We start from the raw sequence: 24,016 nt of genomic DNA, 5'->3' as shown, positions 1-24,016 counted from the left end.
AGAGAGAGAGAGAGAGAGAGAGAGAGTGTGTGTGTTTAGAAGGGATCGAGAGATTTTTTCAAAGTATCATTATGTGTGGCGAGTTATGTTGATGTTGATTTAGTGATGGCATTCCTTGTGTGACTGGAAAAAATTGATATATTTAATTACATCTTTTTGATGTATTTTATAAGATCTGCATCTTCAAAAATGCCAGAGAATGATGAGCTTTTCACACCAAATAATAGAGAGATCCAACTCTTGCAAACTGCATTTTATAAATAAACAGTATACCCTTTGCAATGCAATTGATGTTGATTTGAATTTCCTGTCTTCAGATTCTTCTTCTTCAGCATAGATTGAGTCATTTTCCTGACAATTTTCAGATTGGGGAGAGATGGGGGACTGGGGGATTTACCGGAGGGGAAGGGGGTAATTCACTGACGGATTTAATTAATTTGTCAATTAATTTGATATCAAAGATATGCTTGTATCAGCGAGGGGTTCCCCAGAGTGGGGGGAGGGCGGTGGAGGGGGAGTGGAGGATTGGGGAGGTTTCTTAGAAGGACAGATATATCGCAGGGGATCATAATTCAACCCCTAAGGGGGCTGTAAAACAATTAACAGAACAATAGGTTAAGGTCAAAAATCAATCAAGTTTTCCCCGGTGCGTATAGTTGCCTCTGAAATTATGCAACCCGTAGTAACTGTCTCAGAACCTCCATTGCCCTACTACTGAAGTGTAGTGATGTGTAATTTGTGTAACTAGACTCGAAAGTAAACAACTACTGTAGCTATACATTGTGGTTACAGAATGTCATGGGATAGCGATGTGCACATATACAGATGTACAAAAGGTCAGTGCATTGGCGGAGCTGTCATTTGTACTCAGGTGATTCATATGAAAAGGTTTACAACGTGCTAATGGCCGCAGGACGGGAATTAACGGACTTTGAATGCTGAACGATAGTTACAGCTATATGCTTGGACCTTTCCATTTCGGAATTCGTTTGGGAGTTCAACATTCTGAGATCCACAGTGTCAAAACGTGCCAAGAATACCACATTTCAGACTTTCACTCTCACCACAGACAACGCAGTGGCTGACGGCCTTCACTTAACCACCGAGAGCAGTGGCGATCCACATGCGGCTCCCAGGCCGTGGGTTGCCGAATGTTGCTTTAAACGACTCAAAAAACTATGTCAGTTTGCAGATACATTGGGAAAGGTGTATTGTGCTTATTGGTGATTACTTCGGAATTATGTGAATATGCTTCGTTCTGCCTTAATACTTAACTGTAATGGAAGATGCCAAGAAGATGGGTAGTGATGGTTGAAATGGCTCTGAGCACTATGGGATTTAACAGCTGAGGTCATCAGTCCCCTAGGACTTAAAACTACTTAAACCTAACTAACCTAAGGACATCACACACATCCATGCCCGAGGCAGGATTTGAACCTGCGACCGTAGCGGTCACGTGGTTCCAGATTGAAGCGCCTAGAACTGCTCGGCCACTCCGGCCGGCTGCGTAGAGTTGTCAGTGCTAACAGACAAGCAACACAGGATAACATACCCTCATAAATGTGTGTGGGACGTATGAAGAACGTATCTGTTAGAACAGTGCGGCGAAATTTGGCGTAAATGGGCTATGGCAGCAGACGACGACGCGAGTGTCTTTGCCTGGTAGGTTTCGAATGTGGTGCAGACCTCATGAAGACATGGATCCAAGTTGTCGAGGCACTTTGCAGGCTAGTGGTGGCTCCATAATGGTGAGGGGTATAATTACATGCAATGGACTGGGTGCTGGTTATGTTCGGCTACTTGGAGACGATTATCAGCCGTTCAAGGATTTCATGTTTCCAAATAACGACTGAATTTTTGCGGATGCCAATGCGCAATGTTACTATGCCACAATTATTCGCGATTGATTTGATGATCATTCTCAAAGGTTCGAGCGAATGATTTAGCCCCCTAGATCGCCCGACATGAATCTCATAGAACATTTAGCGGACGTAACCGAGGGCTCAGTTCGTGTACAAAATGTTGCACCGGAAACACCTACATCTACATCTACGTCCATACTCCGCAAGCCACCTGACGGTGTGTGGCGCAGGGTACCTCGAGTACCTCTATCGGTTCTCCCTTCTATTCCAGTCTCGTATTGTTCGTGGAAAGAAGGATTGTCGGTATGCCTCTGTGTGGGCTCTAATCTCTCTGATTTTATCCTCGTGGTCTCTTCGCGGAATATACGTAGGAGGGAGCAATATACTGCTTGACTCCTCGGTGAAGGTATGTTCTCGAAACTTCAGCAAAAGCCCGTACCGAGCTACTGAGCCTCTCTCTTGCAGAGTCTTCCACTGGAGTTTATTTATCATCTCTGTAACACTTTCGCGATTACTAAATGATCCTGTAACGAAGCGCGCTGCTCTCCGTTGGCTCTTCTCTATCTCTTCTGTCAACCCTATCTGGTACGGTTCCCACCACACCGGTGCGCAGTATTCAAGCAGTGGGCGAACAAGTGTACGGTAACCTACTTCCTTTGTTTTCGGACTGCATTTCCTTAGTATTCTTCCAATGAATCTCAGTCTGGCATCTGCTTTACCGACGACTAATTTGATGTGGTCATTCCATTTTAAATCACTCCTAATGCCTACTCCCAGATAATTTATGGAATTAAGTGCTTCCAGTTGCTGACCTGCTATATTGTAGCTAAATGATAAAGGATATGTCTTTCTATGTATTCGCAGCACATTACACTTGTCTACATTGAGATTCATTTGCCGTTCCCTGCACCATGCGTCAATTCGTTGCAGATTCTCCTGCATTTCAGTACAATTTTCCATTGTTACAACCTCTTGATATACTACAGCATCATCCGCGAAAAGCCTCAGTGAACTATCTATGTTATCCACAACATTTTATGGACATCTATGGAGGTAACAGGGCTCTATATTTCTGCAATGGACTTACTACGGCTTCTTGAGTCCATGCCACGTCGAGCTGGTGCACTATACTGGGCAAAGGGAGGTCCGACACTCTATTAGGAGTAAAACGTGACTTTTGTCACCTCATTGTGACTATTTTACTCAAGTTTTCACGCTGACCGTTCTAACTGCACCATTGCGAATCAAGAGGATGACATGGAGTCTTGTGCGTCAGGACCTTCGCATCTTCTGTCAATAAAACGGTTGCACTGCTGAAGGTGACAAATGTTTTCACATTCCGGAAATGGTGGGAGTCCAGTGTAGGTGAATTCTGCGTTCTTTGTGAGACACAAATTGATCCCACAGTTTAACGTTGTCTTAAGTAAATTTAAATCTTCGTAAATTAAAACTACGGGAAAATCAAGCGAAGTTGCTGATAAAAAAAATCACTACGAAAGGGAACTTTTACGCTACTCAAGAAGCATGAATATTCGGCACATCGGACTTGCTGTCTTGTCGAACTCTTGCAGCGAGAACTCCAGTGACATTTATGCATCTATTTCTGCGTCTGAGAATTTATTAAATGCAAATGAAATGTTTCTTGAACGGGAAAGTTTTCCTGGAATCATGCCACTATACCAAGGCAGTGAAAGCGTTATGTTACACTCCCATAATAAAACACAAGTTATAACGCTCACATTTACCTCGTTAGATATATAAAACTACTTGTATGCTGCTAAGCGAGGTAAAGCATTGGACTGCGTCCCTCGCTCTGCAAGTTGCTAGAAACGGGTAACACACAAACTGTTTTTTAGCTATTAAGAAAATAGATGAGAAAGACCTTACAGTAAACATCATACAGCAAAACATCTAAATATACTGGAAACAGACTTATTCCCATAAAACGTTTGACAGTTATCAACATTGTGATGGGAACCTTTTAAATGACAACATTTTCAACAATAACAGTTGCTAAATGGGGTAAAATTTTATTTTATTTCCATTTTTATTACTGGACGTTTTGGACTATGAATTTTTTTTCAGACGGGGACATTGCACAGATCATTAGTCAACAAATGCTGTTTTTAAGGCAAAATATAAAACAAATTTCACATACAAAGGAGTCATCCACATTACCAAACATCAGGAGAAGGACACAACAACTTGTATGTCCAATACAGTGGCTGTTCAGTTCACCATTACAAGTTTCTTTTTTTCGAAATTTACGCACTAAAAATCTCTTAAAGAACTCGATAATTCTTTTAATTGGATATCTTTTTAAAGAAAATTATATGCTAAATACACACGAAATACTGATATCAAACTTGATTATCCAGACCTTTTCTTCTCCTTGTGGATGTCACACGTTTTGATTGTCTCGACTATAGTATTTCTATATAAGTTCTTGAAACTGCTGAATGACAATGTGTGGCAAATATTTGTCCATTAAAATCAGGGCACTTCCGTTTCTGGCTGTGATTTCTGAAAAATTAAAAGCTTATAGAGTGTAAGTTTTTGTAAGTAACAGCTGCAACATTTGTATTCGAGGGCGTTGATGACGTGCAAGCAATGTGCAACTCACTTGGTTCGTATGGGATAGCAATGCTTCTAGGTGGCAAGCACTGCGTGCAAATGTGATGACTAAGAACACCAGACCTGTGCGTTAGTACCAATAAATTCCTCAATCCTTCAGTGCACGTTGAGTGTCCTTGCATATGCCTTGTTGCAAAATAACGCGCGCCAGAAGTATGATTTCGTTCAAACGTTCCACTGAATCCTGTCTGGACATGTGATTACGTCTGATTGTTCAAATCAAATTCTTTGTTTCGCCTGTCAAACAGTTTGTTAGCAACTTTTATATGTATTCCAAAAAAGCCACATTCAATATGAAACAAGAAAATCAGATACCATGAGTATTCTGTTTTAACAGCATTCCATTCTTGAATATTGTTAATTTAAGCGAAATTCTGTCTCTTGATAAGTCATAATTTTTGTCACATTCATACCACTGGCGTCTTCAGTGTACATTTATCACTAAACCTGCAGACTGTGTGGAGAAATGCAGTCTCCTGTCTGCAGTGAGGTCAGGGTTCCCTCGTATAGATACATTAAGAATCGGTCGCTATTTGCCGCTTTACAAGTTGTAAACGGTATAAGCTGCCAAAAAAGTCCTGTTAGTAGAACACAAGCATTTGATTTATAACGTCTAGTAACATGTCCATTTCCTACGGTTGCCACAGGAAAAAACAGTTCATCTCGGTACAATGTTTTTGGCAAAGACAGGCCATGGGAATTAGAAGTGACTTGTGGAAATATTGTGAGCAGTAGACTGGGAGAATTCATTAAACAGGATCAAGACACTATGGAGTGCCTGCTCCACCTCCTCCTCCAACAAGGGTGTCGTTTTGTAAACACTCGGTTTGTGTTATTTACCGCTGCCCGTATTAACATCGTGGACGTGAGTCGCAAACACGTAGGCAACAAAGGCATGCTTGGCTAAATCGCTGTAACACGCCGATCGTCGACAGTTGTCGAGTTACGTTTGCAGACGTTACTGCAACTCCGTTAGACGTTAGGATTGAACGGAAATTTACTATCACTGAACTATACATTATTCATTTAATTTATGGGCAGCTGTACGAGTTTATCGAGAACACTTCCCCCAACGAAGTCTTCCTGCACTATCGACATTTGTTGCTGTTGACCAAAGGTTTGTATGTCATACTTCTCTACTTTTACTCCATTATTTACTAGAGGCATCACACGCCAAGTGGGTGTGTCACACACTGCCGTACATCATACTCTAAAAGAGGAGCGTCTGCAGCCTTATCACATTCAACGCGTACAAAGCGCTGAAAGAGCAAGATTGCCCTCCACGATTAGAATTTTCGAAATGGTTTTTATTACAAAGTGCACAGCACGATTTTATAAACCATGTACTCGTCACAGATGAAGCGTATTTCACTCGCGACGGAATAACCAGTTTCCACAACAGGCACACGTGGATTGTACACAATCCGCACCAAGTGTAGCAACATTCTCAGCGCAGCTTTTTCAAAAAATATATAGGTAGGTATAATCGATGATAAAATTATTGGGCCTTAGTTTTACCTGCACGACTGGTTGGTAACAATGACCTACCCTTTCTTGAGGAAACATTGCTACCAACTTTATTAGAAAATATTCCGTTAGCCTTAAGTCATAACATGTGGTTCCTCCATGATGGTGCTCCACCCCATATTGGTCGCGGAGTACGAAGATATTTGGATAGACGGTTTCCAGGACGATAGATAGGAAGTTTTGGTCCACGTCGTTGGCCAGCATGCACTCTTGATTTAAATCACTGAATGTTTACTTTTGAGGTCATATGAAGGAACTTGTTTTTGCTCAGCAAGCTAATAATGTGGACGACCTTATGAGAGGATTTTCGAATGCTCCCAAAACCATATGCATGTGTGTGAACGAGTACGACGAAACTGGGTTCCCCATAATGAAAGATGCGTCGAATCGAATGGTGTGCATTTTGAACAGTTATTGTAGTACCGATGTAACAGAAAATAAAGTAATGTTGGTTTCATTTTCGTTACCGGATTCTTGAAGAAAAAGAAATTAATCTGAATTTAATTTTCGTTGTGGCATTGTCGTGGAAAAGAGGAAACGTCTGGATTGCAATTAATGCACAACATATTACGTGATAATTGGTGGATTTTGTTTTATTTGATGTTAGCTCTTCTTCACTACCGCGACCTTCGTTATGGTAATGTTGTACTTAGTTCATTGTTTACGTAAAACGAATTACACGCTCTGGTTCGTCTGTAGTCTTTTCTCTGACGGCTGCGTTGGTGTCGGTAATACAGAAGCAAGTCGTGTGCCATCAGTTAACAAAGTAAACAGAAATGCCGAGATATACAGCTTGTGTAATTTTGGCGGCTTATACCGTCTGCACCCCGTACACCGGTGTGCAGAACTTAAGGAAGAAAGGAACTTTCGCATGATGCAACCATAGAGTACAGAAGATAACTGAAAGAAATACGCGAAGAGATGAACAGAAATGACACTTCTATTGAAAGACAGTAATTACACTGAAGTAACCGCGATTCATGGTGGTTCCCTGGTCATTACGAAAGACGGGACATGGTTCTTAGTAGGGAGTGTGATCACACACAGAGATCAGAGCACACATGCAACGTGCTCCCACGCTGGTGACGAGGTTGGTAAGACCTTCTCGTGGTAGGGAGTTCCAGTCCTCCACCAGCGCGGTTGATGATTGTTGGATGGTCATTGGTGCTTGCAGATGTGCTGAAATATGTCTCCCTACCGCATCCCATGCGTTATCAGTTGGATTTAAGTCTGGACGACGGGCAGTCCCGGACATTCGCCCAATAAGCTCTCCTTCCAAGAGTTCCCTGTCTGTGCTATTTGATAAAGTCGTGCATTGTCATCCTGAAAATGCGCACATAGGGAAGGGGTATTGTACCATAATAACGTTGGCCAGCGTGTGTAACATGTTGAAACATCTAGAGGTCAGTAAGCCCACGAAACATTATGTCTTCCCACACTGTAACACCTGGACCACCAAAACGATCATATTCGACAATGATCCTGGGTTGCATTACATGTTCCCACCTCTCGCTTTACGAAGGTACATCCCGAATCATTAGAATGAATCTGATCCGAGAAGAGCATGTGACTCCACTCCTCGCTGGTCCAGTCTCTTTATCTACAAACACATCTACACCTACGTGGTTACTCTGCAATTCACCATTCATTGAACCATTTTCATACTACTTCTCTACCATTCCACTCTCGAATGGCGCGTGGGAAAAAGGAACACCTAAATCTTTCCGTTCGAGCTCTGATTTGTTTTATTATGATGATCATTTCTCCATACGTAGTTGGGTGACAACAAAATATTTCCGCACACGGAAGAGAAAGTTGTTGATTGAAATTTCGTGAATAGTAGATCTCGCCGCAAAGAAAACCGCCTTTGTTTCAGTGACTGCCACCCTAACTCGCGTATCATATCAGTGATGCTCTCACTACTGTTGCGCCATAACACGAAACGAGCTGCAATTCTTTGCACTTTTTCGATATCCTCCGTCAATCCTACCTGGTAAGAATCCCATACCGCGCAGCAGAGGACGGTCAAGTGTAATGTAGGCTGTCTCTTTAGTGGGTTTGTCGCATCTTCTAAGTGTTCTGCCAACAAAACGCAGTCTTTGTTTCGCCTTCCCCACAATATTATCTATGTGGTCTTTCCAATTTAAGTTGTTCATAATTGAAATTCCTAGGTATTTAGTCGAATTGACAGCCCTTAGATTTGTGCGATTTATCGTATACCCAAAAATTTATAGTATTTTTTTTAGTACCCATGTGGATGACCTCGCACTTTTCTTTGTTTAGCGCTAATTGCCACTTTTCGCACCATACAGAAATTCTCTTTAGATCATTTTGTAATTGGAATTAATAGTTTGATGATTTTATTAGACAGTAAATTACAGTGCCATCTGCAAACAATATAAGGGGGCTGCTCAGATTATCACCTAGATCATTTATATAAATTAGGAACAGCACAAAGCCTATGACACTACCTTGCGGAACGCCAGATATTACTTCTGTTCTACTCGATGATTTACCGTCTATCACTACGAACTATGACCTCTCTGAGAGGAAATCACGAATCCAGTCACACAACCGAGACGATACTCCATATGCAAGCAATTTGATTAATAGTCGCTTGTGAGGAACGGTATCAAAAGCCTTTTGGAAATTTAGGAATATGGAATCGATCTGAGATCCATTGTCGACAGCGCTCATTACTTCATGGGAATAACGAGCTATCTGTGTTGCACAAGAACGATATTTTCTGAATCCGTGTTGGTTATGTATCAATAAGTCACTTTCTTCAAGCTGATTCATAATGTTCGAGTACAGTATATGCTCCAAAATCTTACTGCAAATTGAGGTCAGTGATATGGGTCTGTAATTCAATGGCTTACTCCTATTTCCTTTCTTGAATATTGGTGTGACCTGTGCTACTTTTCAGTCTTTAGGAACAGACATTTCGTCTAGTGAGCGGTTGTATATGATTGCTAAGAAAGGCGCTGTTGTGTCTGCCTACTCTGAAAGGAACCTGATTGGTATGCCATCTGGACCGGTAGACTTGCCTTTCTTAAGTGATTTGAGTTGTTTCACAACACCTAAGATGTCTACTTTTATGTCACTCGTGCTAACAGCTGTTCTGGTTTCGAATTCTGGAATATTTACTTCGTCTTCATTCGTGAAGGAGTTACGGAAAATTGTAGTTCAAAAAGAGGTTTCTTGCTGTTCAGGAGAGATGTCCACCCCTTCGTAGACGTACGGATTTATGGACAACCCCTCAGGATTCGTGGTGTCAGTTCTCTCTAGCACTACTTCAGACGTTAGTCGAACCCATGCCACGTCTTGTTGCGGCACTTCTTCGTGCTCGAGGGGACCCTACACGATATTAATATTACTATCAGTTCCTCCCTTAGCTGCTCCATTCGCAAATGCCATGCGTAGAATTGAAGTAAATCTCTGATTTATTCGTTTTGACCATTTCTCTAGATGTACGACGAAGGAAGTAAAATGTTGTTAGCCTCTTCTCGGAACATATCTTCTCCTAATTTCAACAGTAATCCTCTCCATGAAGCACAACGCCTCTCTTGTAGTGCCTGCCACTAGAGTTTGTTATGCATCTCCATAACGATCTCTCGGCAACTAATCGATCCCGTGACGAAACGCACCGCTCTTCGTCGGATCTTCTATATCTCTAATATTAAACCAACCTCGTATGTCTCCCAGGATAATGAGCAATAATTAGGAATCGGCCGAACAAGTGTTCTGTAATCAACTTCTGTCGTGAATAAACTGCATTTCCTTAAGAATCTTCCACTGAATCTCAGCCTGAAATTTGGTTTTCCTAAAATTTGTTTTATTTCGTCTCTTCACTATACGTCGCTCGGGATGGCTTCTCCTAGATACTGTACGGTAATTGCTCTTTCTACAGATAGTCGCCACAGTAGTGGATTCTTTTGCCTTTTTAAGCACATTATGTCACATTCATCCACGTTCAGCGTCAACTATCAGTCCCTGCACCAGTCATCGATCGACTACCGTTCTTCCTGCGATTTGCTACTGTCTTCTGGCGTTGCTGCCATCTTATAGGAAACTTCATCGTCCGCGTGCAGCCATATCGTGTTTCCTTCCACTTTATCTACTTGTTCATTTATATATACATTGTACACAGAAACTGGCGTATGTCACATATTTGCGGTGCTCCTGATATTACCTTCACCTCTGTCGGTTTTGAAAAATGAACGAAACCACAGGACAGTTGCTTAATCCAACAATCTGTTATTAGGTATACGACCGGTTTCGAAACAATTACAGTTTTATCATCTGGTCTAAAAAATAAAATCACTTGATCATTTGAGGTCATCATCACCGCAGTGTTGTCATAGAACCAAAGGTTCCCTATCAAAAGAATAAAAGGGCAAAAATTCCATTACAGCCGTTCCCTCGTGCTGCGCGACCGGGAAGATAAAGGGGAAAACCAGCTCATTGTGTATCTGTCGATTTTGTTTGGTTAAGTTAGTTAGTTTCATGTTCCATGCTCTATAAATCATTTGAACGATTATTTTGTCGAAGTGATGTGGATTGATTCAGACGAAAGTCATTGGCGAATATTATATGTATTGTGACAGCGCAGTTAAAATGCCTACCTCCCTTACGAGGTGCCTAATTGACGTCCGTGGATGAACACCACATATTATTCTTACTTCGCGCTTTTGTGCCATCAATACTTTCTCTCTTAGTGATGCTACCAATAGTTCTCTCCGAGGAATGAGTTAACCTAGAAAATTATTGCGTTAGATATTACTGAGTGGAAATATGCCAAGCATGTCAGGAGGTGGATATGTTTGTTTCCAACGTTCGCAATTATACGAGGCACAAAAATAATTGAACTTAATTGTTTGGGAAGCTCTGTAATATGCGATGTGCTCAGTTCCACCTAAAAGAAGTCCTGAATCCAATCGTATATATGGTCCGATACTTGATAAGTTCGTATTCTGATTCTTAAACGACAAGGAGGAACTTTATCAAACGTTTTCCTGACGTCAATGTACACAGCACGTTCCTGGACACTCTGGAGCTCATGAATGAACAAAGCGAGCTGTTTCACAAAATCTGTTTGCTAAATCCATGTTGATTTCTTAGGGGAGCTTTTCCTTTCTCCAAAACCTTCACAATATATGAACATTAAACGTGTTTCATTATTCTACAACAGACTGGCATTACTGATATAGAGCTATAATTAAGTATATTGTAATGACCCTAGCGTCCACGGAACCTTCACAGGTTAGCTCAAATGTTCCATACGGTATGAATTGTAGCCATTTTTGGGTTAATTATTTAAATTATATATTTCTCATGTGCTTATATCACTGAACATATCTGATTACCAAAAAACTATTTTTCATTCATTACACTTTTGTTGCTTGTATCGATCCATTTCGTAATATCCATCTTGTACCATGGTAATTAGTAACCACAACTGTCAACTTAAATGATCCAAAAACAAATTAACAGTAAATATAATACTGTTATGCTTCAGTTTTAATGTAAACAAAATTTCTATCTTCATTTTCTGATTTTACTGTCGGTAATGAAGTCGATTTTGTAAAATGACAGGAAGCTCCTATTTTTCATAGCATCCAAATCTGCAATTCTCGTTATAAATCATTAGGCCTATAAATATTCACTTAAATAATTATTTTCAGAAATTAATGTACAATTAAAAACTGAGAAACAATTTCAATTAAGACAATCATAATAATGCATAATTGGACTGTATCCTGTTCCAGAAAGTACTAGAAGCTGGGCTCGTAATATACAGTGTGTTTTTGGCACCAAGCGCGTCACAGTTGGAGCAGCTAGAGAAAGAGTAGGTTTAGCATCTGTTGAGTTTGGTACATGTTCCTCTGTGTTCAGCTATCTTCTTTCTATGTGTCAAGCAAGCTGCACTCTGTATAGAATTTGAAAAGTGTCAAATACGTGAAGGTAAATTTTTTTTCAAGAATTTGGAAGGTTTTTTTTAGTCATCAGCCCCCTGATTTTTTTTTTATGCCGCTCGCCACGAATTCCGCTCTTCATCTCCTGCGCCAACCTCTTCATCCCAGACTAGCACTTTCAACCTACGTCCTCAATTGTGTGCTGGATGTATTCCAATCTGTGCCTTGCGATCTACAGCTCCCTCTAGTACCATGGAAGTCATTGCCTAATGTCTTAACAGATGTCCTATCATCCTGTCCTTCTCCTTGTCAAGGTTTGCCACATATTCCTTTCCTACCCGATTCTGCGCGGAATCTCCGCTCCTTACCTCATCAGTCCACCCAGTTTTCAACATTCCTCTCTGGCTCCACACCTCAAATGCTTCTATTCTGTTCCCGTTTCCCCACAGTCCATGTTTCACTACCATACAATGCTGTTCTCCAGACGTACATTCTCAGAAATTTCTTCCTCAAATTAAGGCCAATGTTTGATACTAGTAGACTTCTCTTGACCATGAATGCCCTTTTTGCCAGTGCCAGTCTGCTTTTGACGTCCTCCGTGCTCTGCCCATCATAGGTTATTAATGCTACCCTGGTAGCAGAATTCCTTAACTTCATCAGTCCGCCGGCCGCGGTGGTCTAGTGTTCTAGGCGCGCAGTCCGGAACCGCGGGACTGCTACGGTCGCAGGTTCGAATCCTGCCTCGGGCATGGATGTGTGTGATGTCCTTAGGTTAGTTAGGTTTAAGTAGTTCTAAGTTCTAGGGGACTGATGACCACAGAAGTTAAGTCCCATAGTGCTCAGAGCCATTTTTCATCAGTCCACATGTTGAGGTTCTCGCTATTCTCATTTCTGCTACTTATTACTTTCGTCTTTCATAGATTTACTCTCAGTTCATATTCTGTACACATGAGATTCCATTCAGCAGATCCCGTAATTTTTCACTGTCACTCAGGATAGAAATTTCATCAGTGAATCGTATCATTGGTATCCTTTCACCTCCTGGACCTTTCTTTTATTTCCGTCATTGCTTCTTCGAAGTACAGATTGAACAGTAAAAAGGAAAGACTACATCCCTGTCTTACACCATTTTTAATCCGAGCACTTCGTTCTTGGTCGTCCACTCTTATTATTCCACATTCGCTCCTGTACATGTTGTATATGACCCGTCTCTCCCTAAAGCTTGCCCCTATTTTTCTCAGAATTTCGAACATCTTGCACCATTTTACATGACCGAAAAATTTTCCAGGTCGACAAATCCTACGAACGTGTCTTGCTTCCATTAATAACCGCAACGTCAGAACTGCCACTCTGTTGCTTTTACCTTTCCTAAAGCCAAACTGATCACACCTAACACTTCCTCCATTTTCTTTTCCATACTTCTGTAGATTATTCTTGTCAGAAATTTTAATTCACGAGCTGTTAAGCTGATTGTTCGACAATGCTCGCAACTGTCCGCTCTTGCAGTCTTCGGAATTGTGTGGACGATATTTTTCCGAAAGTCAGACGGTGTATCGCCAGACTCATTCTTTCTACACACCAAAGTGAACAGTCGTATTGTTGCCACTTCATCCAATGATTTTAGAAATTCTGATGGAATGTTATCTATCCTCTCTGCCTCATTTGATCTTAAGTCTTCCAAAGCTCTTGGATGACTGGGTGTTTGTGTTGTCCTCATCATTTCATCATCATTCATGAAAGTGCTGAGATTGGACTGAGCGAAAGTTGGGAATTTGTACGAGCGCTGATAACCACGCAGTTGAGCGCCCCACAAACCAAACATCATCATCATCCAAACCTCTTTTAAATTTTGATTCTAATGCTGGATCCCCTATCTCTTCTAAATCGACTCCTGTTCCTTCTTCTATCACATCAGACAAATCTTCCCATTCATAGAGGACTTCAGCGTACTCTTTTCACCTATCCGCTCTCTTCTCTGCATTTAATAGTGGAATTCCCGTTACAATCTCTATGTTATCACCTTTACTTTTAGTTTCATCGAATGTTGTTTTAACTTTTCTGTACGCAGAGTCAGTCCTTCCGACAATCATTTCTTTCTCGATTTCTTCACATTTTTCATGCAGTCTTAGCTTCCCTCCACTTCCTATTTACTTCATTCCTCAGTGATTTGTCTTTCTGTATTCCTGAATTTCTCTGAACATTTTTGTACCTCCTTCTTTCATCGATCAACTGAAGTATTTCTTCTGATACTCATGGTTTCTTCGCAGTTACCTTCTTTGTACCTATTTTTTTCTTTCCAATTTCTGTGGTTGCCCTTCTTAGGGATGTCCGTTCCTCTTCACCTGTATTGCATGCTGAGCTATTCAGTACTGCTGTATTTATAGCCTTACAGAACTTCAAGCATTTCTCTTCAGTACTTAGTACTTCCGTATCCCACTTCTTTGAAATTGATACTTCCTAACTGATCTCTTAAATTTCAGCCTACTCTTCATTAGTGCTAAATTGCTACTGTCAATGTCAATGAAATTCACCAACAGGCGTGTATCTTACGATGTTATTTTATTTTGAAGGCTACCTGTTTCAGCATTTCACTGTGCTATCCAGTATCTGATTTCGGCATCTCTGTCTGACCATGATGTAATCTAACTGAAATTTCCCAGTATCATCCGGTCTTTTCCAAGCACACCTCGTCCTCTTGTGATTCTTGAACAGAGTATTCTCTATTACTAGCTGAAATTTATTAAAGAAGTTAATTAGTCTTTCTCCTCTCTCATTCCTCATCCCAAGGCCATATTCTCCTGTAACCTTTTCTTCTACTCCTTCTCCTACTACTGTATTCCAGTCCCCCAGACTACTAGATTTTCATCTGTCTTTACATACTATACTATACTTTCAATATCCTCATATACTTTCTCTATGTCTTCATCTCCAGCTTGAGACGTCGTGATGTATGCCTCAATAATAGTTGTCGGTGTTGGTTTGCTGTCGATTGCGAGAACAACAACCCTATCACTGAACTGTTCACAGTAACACTCTCTCTGTCCTACCTTCCTGTTCATGACGAATCCTACTCCCGTTATACCATTTTCTGTTAATGTTACCCTATACTTATCTGACCAGAAATCTTTGGCTTCTTTCCACTTCACTTCACTACCTCTACTATATCTAGACTGAGCCTTTGCATTTTCCTTTTCAGATTTTCTAGCTTCCTTCTGACATTCCACGTCCCGACTCGTAGAACGTTATCCTTTCGTTGGTTACTCATATTTTTTTCACACGGTCACCTCCCCCTGACCGTCCCCTCCGCCCTCCGCCCTCCACCCCCCCCCTCCCTGAGATCCGAATAGAGGACTATTCCGGAATCTTTCGGAAAATGGAGAGATCATCATGACACTTTCTCACTTACAGGCCACATGTCCTGTAGTTACATATTTAATACCGTAGTTTCCATTGCCTTTTGCAGCCTCATGCCGTTGATCATTACTGATTCTTCCGCCTTTAGGGGCAGTTTCCCACCCCAAGGACAAGAGAGTTCCCTGAACCTCTGTCCGCTCCTCCCCCTCTTTGACAAGGCCATTGGCAGAATGAGGGTGACTTCTTATGCCGGAAGTCTTCGGCCGCCATTGCTGCTTATGAACTTGCAAGTAAAAGAAGAAAATAGTTAAAAGCGGCATCATGTTCCAGTGACTTGTCATTTAAACGAACCTGGACAAAACCTTTTCAGTAGGTTACAGGGGAACAAAAGAATCAGCCCTGAAAATGAGACCAACTTTGCAAGATAAGAACTGTTTATCTGCAAATACTCTTAATCTTCAAACATAATGCATTTGCTCTTACTGTATATTTTAACGTTGCTTAAACTATGAGATAGTTATTACTACGTAATAATCCTGCTTCGTATTATATAGACTATAAGTGTGAGAGTGCATAATAGTATCTACCTCAAAGGGTTGAAGGTGCTTTTACAGTCAGTCGAAGAATGCGCACTTCATTTTAATGTTTGCTCCGGAAAACTGCGTACTGCTGTTTTGACACGTCTAAAGTGGTCAACTGGAACCCGATAGTGGGCGTAGAAAGCAGATGTGAAACGATGGACCGTAGTATATCTGTCGTGGCGTAATAAACGTTGCGTAAAGGGTGCTGTGTCAGGGAGGCGAAGGTGTGAATTTACAGAGCGTGAAAATCACAGCAGAACCGAGCGCCTCGCAACGCGTTTACTTCACTCCACATCACTTTATAGCGTGACAGCGGAGAACGGCGCGTCGTTGGCAGCCCGCAGAGGCGGAGCGTTTCCCCGGCGCTGAAGCGCGGCGATTATTCACCTTTTGGACGGAACGCTGGCTGGAATACTGCAGCGTCGCGTGGCGTCGCATGCCGAGTGCTGCAGCGGCTGCGCTGCGCTGCGTGGTGCGTCGGCCTCGGAGCGAAGTCGGTTCTCTTGGCGCGACGCGCCCAACGAGGCGTGGCGAGGCTACTGGGCTAGCCGAGCCGTATGCGCCGTTTATTGCGCTCCTCTGTATCTCGGAAGCAGCCTTGGCTCAGGCGACCTCTGCAGCCTTATTGTGATCGCCACAGTAGTGTGGCTCTGTCCATCAAAACGTCCCTGTCAATGCGACGATCCGTGTCGAGGTGTTTCAACAGTGTTGTACGACTTTTCTTCTTCCACTCAGGCCGAACATTATTGAGTACAGGACTGATCATATTTATAAAAACATAGGGAATAGACTAAGGAAAGGCAAACCTACGTTTCTAGCATTTTTAGACTTAGAGAAAGCTTTTGACAATGTTGACTGGAATACTCTCTTTCAAATTCTGAAGGTAGCAGGGGTCAAATACAGGGAGCGAAAGACTATTTACAATTTGTGCAGAAACCAGATTGCAGTTATAACGCGGTTCCAGGCGCTACAGTCTGGAACCGCGCGACTGCTACGGTCGCAGGTTCGAATACTGCCTCGGGCATCGATGTGTGTGATGTCCTTAGGTTAGTTAGGTTTAAGTAGTTCTAAGTTCTAAGGGACTAATGACCTCAGAAGTTAAGTCCCACAGTGCTCAGAGCTATTTGAACCATTTTTTTCAGTTATAAGAGTCGAGGGGCATGAAAGGGAAGCAGTAGCTGGGAAGGGAGTGAGACAGGGTTGTAGCCTATCCCCGATGTTATTCAATCTGTATATTGAGCAAGCAGTAAAGGAAACAAAAGAAAAATTCGGAGTAGGAATTAAAAGCCATGGAAAAGAAATAAAAACTTTGATGTTCGCCGATGACATTGTAATTCTGACAGAGAGAGCAAAGAACCTGGAATAGCAGCTGAACGGAATGGACAGTGTCTTGAAAGAAGGATATAAGATGCACATCAACAAACGAGGATAATGGAATGAAGTCGAATTAAATCGGGTGATGCTGCCGGAATTAGACTAGGAAATGAGACGCTTAAAGTCGTAAATGAGTTTTGCTATTTGGGGAGCAAAATAACTGATGATGGTCGAAGTAGAGAGGATATAAAAGGTATACTGCGAATTGCAAGGAAAGCGTTTCTGAAGAAGAGAAATTTGTTAACATCGAGTACAGATTTAAGTGTCAGGAAGTCTTTTCTGAAAATATTTGTATGGAGTATAGCCATGTATGGAAGTGAAACGTGGACGATAAATAGTTTAGACAAAAAGAGAACAGAAGCTTTCGAAATGTGGTGCTACAGAAGGATGCCGAAGATTAAATGGGTAGACCACATAACTAATGAGGAGGTATTAAATAGAATTGGGGAGAAGAGAAATTTGTGGCACAACTTGACTGGAAGAAGGGATCGATCGGTAGGACAAATTCTGAGGCGATTTAGTATTGGAGGGTAGCGTGGAGAGTAAAAATAGTAGAGAGAGACCAAGAGATGAATACACTAAACTGATTCAGGAGAATGTAGGTAGCAGTAGGTACTGGGAGATGAAGAAGCTTGCACAGGATAGAGTAGCATGGAGAGCTGCATCAAACCAGTCTATGGACTGAAGACACCATAACTACAACATGGAATACGATAGATATGACCTCAGATGTTAAGTCCCATAGTGCTCAGAGCCATTTGAACCATTTTGACATATCAACGTCAGGTATATCGACGTATCGGCCTTTAAAAATATCGGCTTCACATTGTAAGTACACTGCCTGTTTTATTAGAGCTGTATATTTAAGTATTGATTTAATATTAGATATTCTGTACATCAACAAGTTACCAGCCTGCCTATCCCACTTACAGCAAGAACTGAATGGAAAACGATGCACCTTCACGCTTCACGATAACCACTTTCCGGAGAATGGTAACTGCATGTAAGTCATTCAATAAAATGTGTCCGATGGTCCGTCATTCGGTTTCATCGTCACATATCCGATTTGGCTGGAATACTTTATGCCGACTTCGGTGATTTTTTTTTTTTTTTTTCATTCCTGTAAACGCCAGCGAACTAACAGTCGTAGTCTCAAAATTGCATGGTGAAGTTAAACGTTCCATTTTCTATAGCTAGCACGGAGTCCCGATTATATCAGCATTTCCTCTCACACGTCTCTGGCCATCGCAAAGACTGATACTGTCATTTAGATTTTTGTTTATACGAGGGCTATTCAGAAAGTAGGGAACGTTTCCGTCTGACGCCGCTAGGCGCGCGCCGATCGCGGGAATTTTGGTATGTGCGTGCTCGGCAGTTCAGTCGGCATCCATCCGTGAGAGCGGGAACGTCTCTGCGTGTCTGGTTTTTCCGACATTCGAATTTGAAATGTGCGCTGCAATCGAAAATCCCGCCAGCTGTGAGGTGCGGTCTTTGATACGGTTTTTGTTGGCAAAAAACGTAAAACCTGTAGAAATTTATCGTGAACTGTGCAAAGTGTACGGAAACAACGTAATGAGTGAATGTTCCGTCCGGAAATGCTGCATTAAGTTTAAAAATGGCCGAACCAACGTTCATGATGAAGAGAAGTGTGGACGCCCGAGCATTGTGACTGACGATCTTGTCGCTAAAGTTGATGAAACGATTCGTGAAAACCGTCGCTTCACAATAACGGCGCTTTCGCTCTCTTTTCCACAAGTTTCACGGACTTCGTTGTTTGAAATTGTCATTCAGAAGCTAGGCTACCACAAATGCCCAAATGCTTGCAAAGCACCATAAAGAACAGCAAATAGAGGCAACATTGACATTTCTGGAGGCCTACCACAAACATGGTGATTCATTACTGGATGGAATAGTAACCGGTGACGAGACTTGGGTGAAACACGTCAATTGCGAGACAAAATTACAGTCCATGGAGTGGGGGGCACACAAGGTCCCCCCAAGAGCCAAGAAAATGTTTGCGAACCTTGTCACCAAGGAAGTTGATGGCGACAGTGTTTTGGGATAGGCAAGGTGTGCTTCTTATTTATTTTCTCGAACATGGAGTAACCATAAATTATGCCCGGTGCTGTCAAACTTTGCACAGCCTTAGAAGAGCAAAATTTAAAGATATAAAAAACAGTCTTGATCGCAACTTTTAATTTTTATTTGAGTGACCGGTTTCGATTCTATTTAAGAGCCATCTTCAGACTCCAGAACGGTGGGTGGACTCCTTGGAGCAAGTTGTGCCGACTCTCGACGCTGGTATAGCAGTTTTTCCAGCGTCGAGGGTCGGCGCAATCCGTTCACACACTCAACAAGCTTGTATTTCTTACTAAACGACAGTGTTTCACCGTATTGAATGCTTTCTGAAATCAAGGAACACGGCTTAAGTCCGGGCCGTTCTCTACGGCTCCCTGAATGTCATCGACGAGCTGAGCTAGCTGAGCTTGCAACACCCATATCAATTTTTACGGATGACGTAGCTACGTACCCAGCATATCTAAAATTTCCAATATATTATGTAGGTTTCCAGCTCTAGCTACTTATGAAAAATATATAGGTGAATGAGCACCATTTAAGAGCGTTACCACCTGCTTTGCTGAGTCAAATCTTGTTGCATCGCTTGGCTCGTGTCGTTCTTCGGCTTTTCCTGGAAGCTGTGACAAACTGCTTTACGTGCACTAGTGTCACTCAACGTCTGACCTACTGCTTTTCTCACTGATAGCACTTGGGCAGTTTCCATTTAAGGTACCTGAAGTTTAATTCGTTTCGGTAACTGTAATAAGTGTGTGTATGGTGGAAAGTCTTGTAGCGATACGGCGAGGCACAGTTTCGGTAAATACCTTACTCCTCTCGAAAAGCACCAGAGACTGTCACTAAGTGGTTACTATTAACAGCGTCACACCCCTTCACTCAATAAAACACTGCATCTCACCTCCTGTACGTCGGGTAATGGCCATGGAAATATTTTCACCATAAACACTCAAATCAGTTTCTTCCAGGCCGGTCCCCACGCCAAGCTTGCGTTAGGGCCTTGGCTGTGTGTTTTTTTTTTTTTTTTTTTTTTTTTTTTCTTCAGTGGTGCAATCTCTTGGCCTGAACGAAAATTTCCTCTCTAAGATTCCTTTTCCGCAGACGACTTATCGGGAAGATGGTATACCACATCCAAAATAAACAAAATTTAATCTTCTAATGTACAAAACGATGTGCGGAAAGTGATTTAACCGCCTTCAAATGCAAAATGAAACATGCAAGTTAAAGTTACTCATACTAACTAAAATATTATACGAAAATGAAAACTAAAATCTTCTAATAACCTACAGTTTATCGCCAAAATTAATTTTTGTAGGAAAATAAAATTCTTCTCGAAACTCAATCTGTCTCGGTAACAAATTCTTTCAGCAACTCAAATATTTCTAGAAACTAAAACTTTTAGGTTACAGTTTCTCTGAAAAATCAGGAATCTTCTTGGACACTAAGGGTTTTTTGTAATCACAATCATCCTTGCAAAACGAAGCCTTCTTGAAGCTCGTATTCTTTATTTTATTGTGAGGCTCTGAAAGGAAAATCAAAGTGAACTCTGGTTTCTTAGGCTATAAGAAAAATAAAAGGTGTACTCTGTACTTCTTCTTCATTTATAATTAAACAAACCGGACGTTGTCCGGTGCCTCCGGTCGATGCTTGATTTAGCGCGTGACTGACACAAGCTTCTTACCGCATTATTGTGTCGAGGTGCTTCCGGATGCACCCTTTGCAATTGGCCCTTGTGGGGTTTTTACTTTAAAATTGTACACAAGGAAGCAGTAAAACGGTAGACACTGTCAGAGTGCTTACGTTTTAGAGAATAATGGTCGAAATAACTCACTACTTAGGTTAGCTTGGAGGGTGTCATCTCAAGGTACGCAGACGGTCAAGGAAAGTAATACACTATGAAGCACGAGTGTGAGATTTATCAATCTTTCTGGACTTTTTCATCATATAACGAGTACCAAGTGATTAAATTTTCATTTCATTCGGAAAATGTACATCATCAACTTTATTGTTGGAATATGCCCCGGCCGGCTGGAGTGGCCGAGCGGTTCTAGGCGCTACAGTCTGGAACCGCATGACCGCTACGGTCGCAGGTTCGAATCCTGCCTCAGGCATGGATGTGTGTGATGTCCTTAGGTTAGTTAGGTTTAATTAGCTCTAAGTTCTAGGGGACTGATGACCTCAGAAGTTAAGTCCCATAGTGCTCAGAGCCAATACGACCCAAGGGGGCGATTAAACACTTGTGTTCGCTTTTCCGTGAGTTTAAATACTCTCAGGGTGTAATTTTGTGGAAATTTTTATCAATAGTGAAATACCTACCGTTACTTCACACCACCTGTACTCTGGTATCGCACTAAAGACAAGCTATATCACTGATAAATCAGGGGACCAAGCAAGTCAGACAAGGGTCCGTACATACCTCGATGCGTTTGTCGCGTGAAATGCAATGTGTGGCCTTGCCTCAGCTGTTTGAATACGCCTTTTGGCAGCCTGTTCATGAACATTATGACAAGGTTTCCCGTTCTTGCCACATTATGACGAGCATTCAGCCTCCTGTTGTCACATCAAGTAGCTTCACACGCAAGATTCCAGTACCGGAGAGACCTGGATCTTGAGAATCGATACTTTCTGTGACCTTTCACCAAGTCGAAGTCGAATGTGGACACGTCAATCTGACATCCACAAGCACAAGCGAAACTCATCACTGAACGCCACAAATACCACTCAGTGTCAAGGTGATTGTGCCTCTTCACAATGCCAGCTTGTTGTCTGTGCTATGTTGTCAGCAGTAAAATGCGCATGGTGAGATCTCTAAAAAACTTCCCGATGACTCGTACTAACACTCTGCCTGTAACCTTTGCTCGGATTTCACCAGAAGAGCCAATCGAACAGTTCTACGATTTTCTAGTGACGCAGTTCTGAAGGAACCCAAGCCTACTCTTTCGCCACACTGTCGTCTTGATTACATCCCATCATCACTCGTTTCCAGTCATTGCAATACATGCGATATGTCGGTATGATGCTCCCATTTTCATCACGACAGTCATTCAGCCTCACTTAAAGTCCAAAAGATAGCATTTATCTACAGACAGATACGTGTCCTCTGGGCAAGAGGGGTTGTGATCTCCACCTGAGGCGTTCCAGTAACCACAACGTTCTCGCACCATTCTATACTGGAAAGAGGCTCACGTAGGGATGCAGTTTTAAACATGTCCCATGGGCATGGAAATATTGGAATATGAGTTTGGCAGCATTCAGTCAAGGTGTAACACTAATCGTTTCCATCAGTATATTTCGTCGGCCTTGGACCTAAAAACCACTACACCATCAGAACTATACCAGTAAATCCGCACCCATGACACTGTAAAGAATCTAACTCCCATGTATAAAACAGCTTCATTTGTTTGTTTACTTTATAAATAAGTTAATGAGCTGAACATTTGACGTTAAGCACGTAAGCGAGAAAAATTTTAGAAAGCGCTTCTAAAGTATGCTTAAAGTCTTCTGGAAGTTTATAAGTGCTCTCATTCTCAAATACTGTGAAACAGGGCGTATCTAACTGCTCGTGGCTCTTTTCTTGTCCTGAAACTATCTCACACAGTGACTGCTACGAAGAAACGGGAAAATACTACGTATATGTATCACCACCCAGGAGAAGCTTTTGCTTGCTGTAGTTCGCCTCGTGGACGACTGAATCGTTCGCTGCACGTGTAAGGGTCACCCTGAATCCTGATTGGTTATTGTGAAACATTTAGGCTGGACACTGTTCTGACTGAACTGACTAATGAAAAATTAAATAATCGCAAAGGAAACGCTAAGATTAGGTGCGACCATGCAGTAACGAATTTGTTCCCTCTCATTTCAATACACACTCCCTTTGGTCAAATACAGACACAATATGGATACTCTTTGAGGGGAATGGGACACGAAATCCATGCGCATGGCAATCAACTTGCATTCAGAAACTTTAACATTTATTACTCAAACTAAACATCAGAAGCAAGGTGTATATGTTATGGTACTGAAATCCATTCCGTACCATCAGAGGGAGGAATGTTGTAAGAATTGAGCATGGAGAACTTCATATTGTTCATGGAATATTATCTGGTACATGACAGGATCATTTTTATTGATCGCCAGCTATATAAATATGTACATGAAGTTCTGTACAAACACCTGAGGATGGGCACAATCACGAAATCGTCCGCGTGACAAATAAATAATCTTTTATTGTGGCTTGTAGGGCAAATCTTTCTACACGCTATAAAGGAACAGTCACGGAGTTCAACAGCATCCACTATGGATAAAATTCAGCTGTTTTGTATTAAACTATGTGATCAAAAGCACCCGGACACCTGGCTGAAAATGATTTTCAATTTCTTTGCGCCCTCCATCGGTAATGCTGGAATTCAATATGTTGTTGGTCTACCCTCAGCCTTGGTGACCTCCAGGATAGGTATCGATGTCGGGCGGTGAAGCCCGGCACGAAGTCGGCGTTCCAAAACATCCCAGAGGTGTTGTATAGGAGTCAGGTCAGGTCTATGTGCTGGCCAGTCCATTACAGGAGTGTTATTGTCGTGTAACCACTCCGCCACAGGCAGTGCATTATGAAGAGGTGCTCGATCGTGCTGAAAGATGCAATCGCCATCCCCGAATTGCTGTTCAACACTGGGAAGCAAGAAGGTGCTTAAAACATCAA

The sequence above is a fragment of the Schistocerca piceifrons genome, chromosome 5 (assembly GCF_021461385.2).
Source record: "Schistocerca piceifrons isolate TAMUIC-IGC-003096 chromosome 5, iqSchPice1.1, whole genome shotgun sequence".
Lineage (NCBI taxonomy): Eukaryota > Metazoa > Arthropoda > Insecta > Orthoptera > Acrididae > Schistocerca > Schistocerca piceifrons.
The sequence above is the reverse complement of the archived record's forward strand: the minus strand, read 5'-3'. Positions refer to the sequence as shown.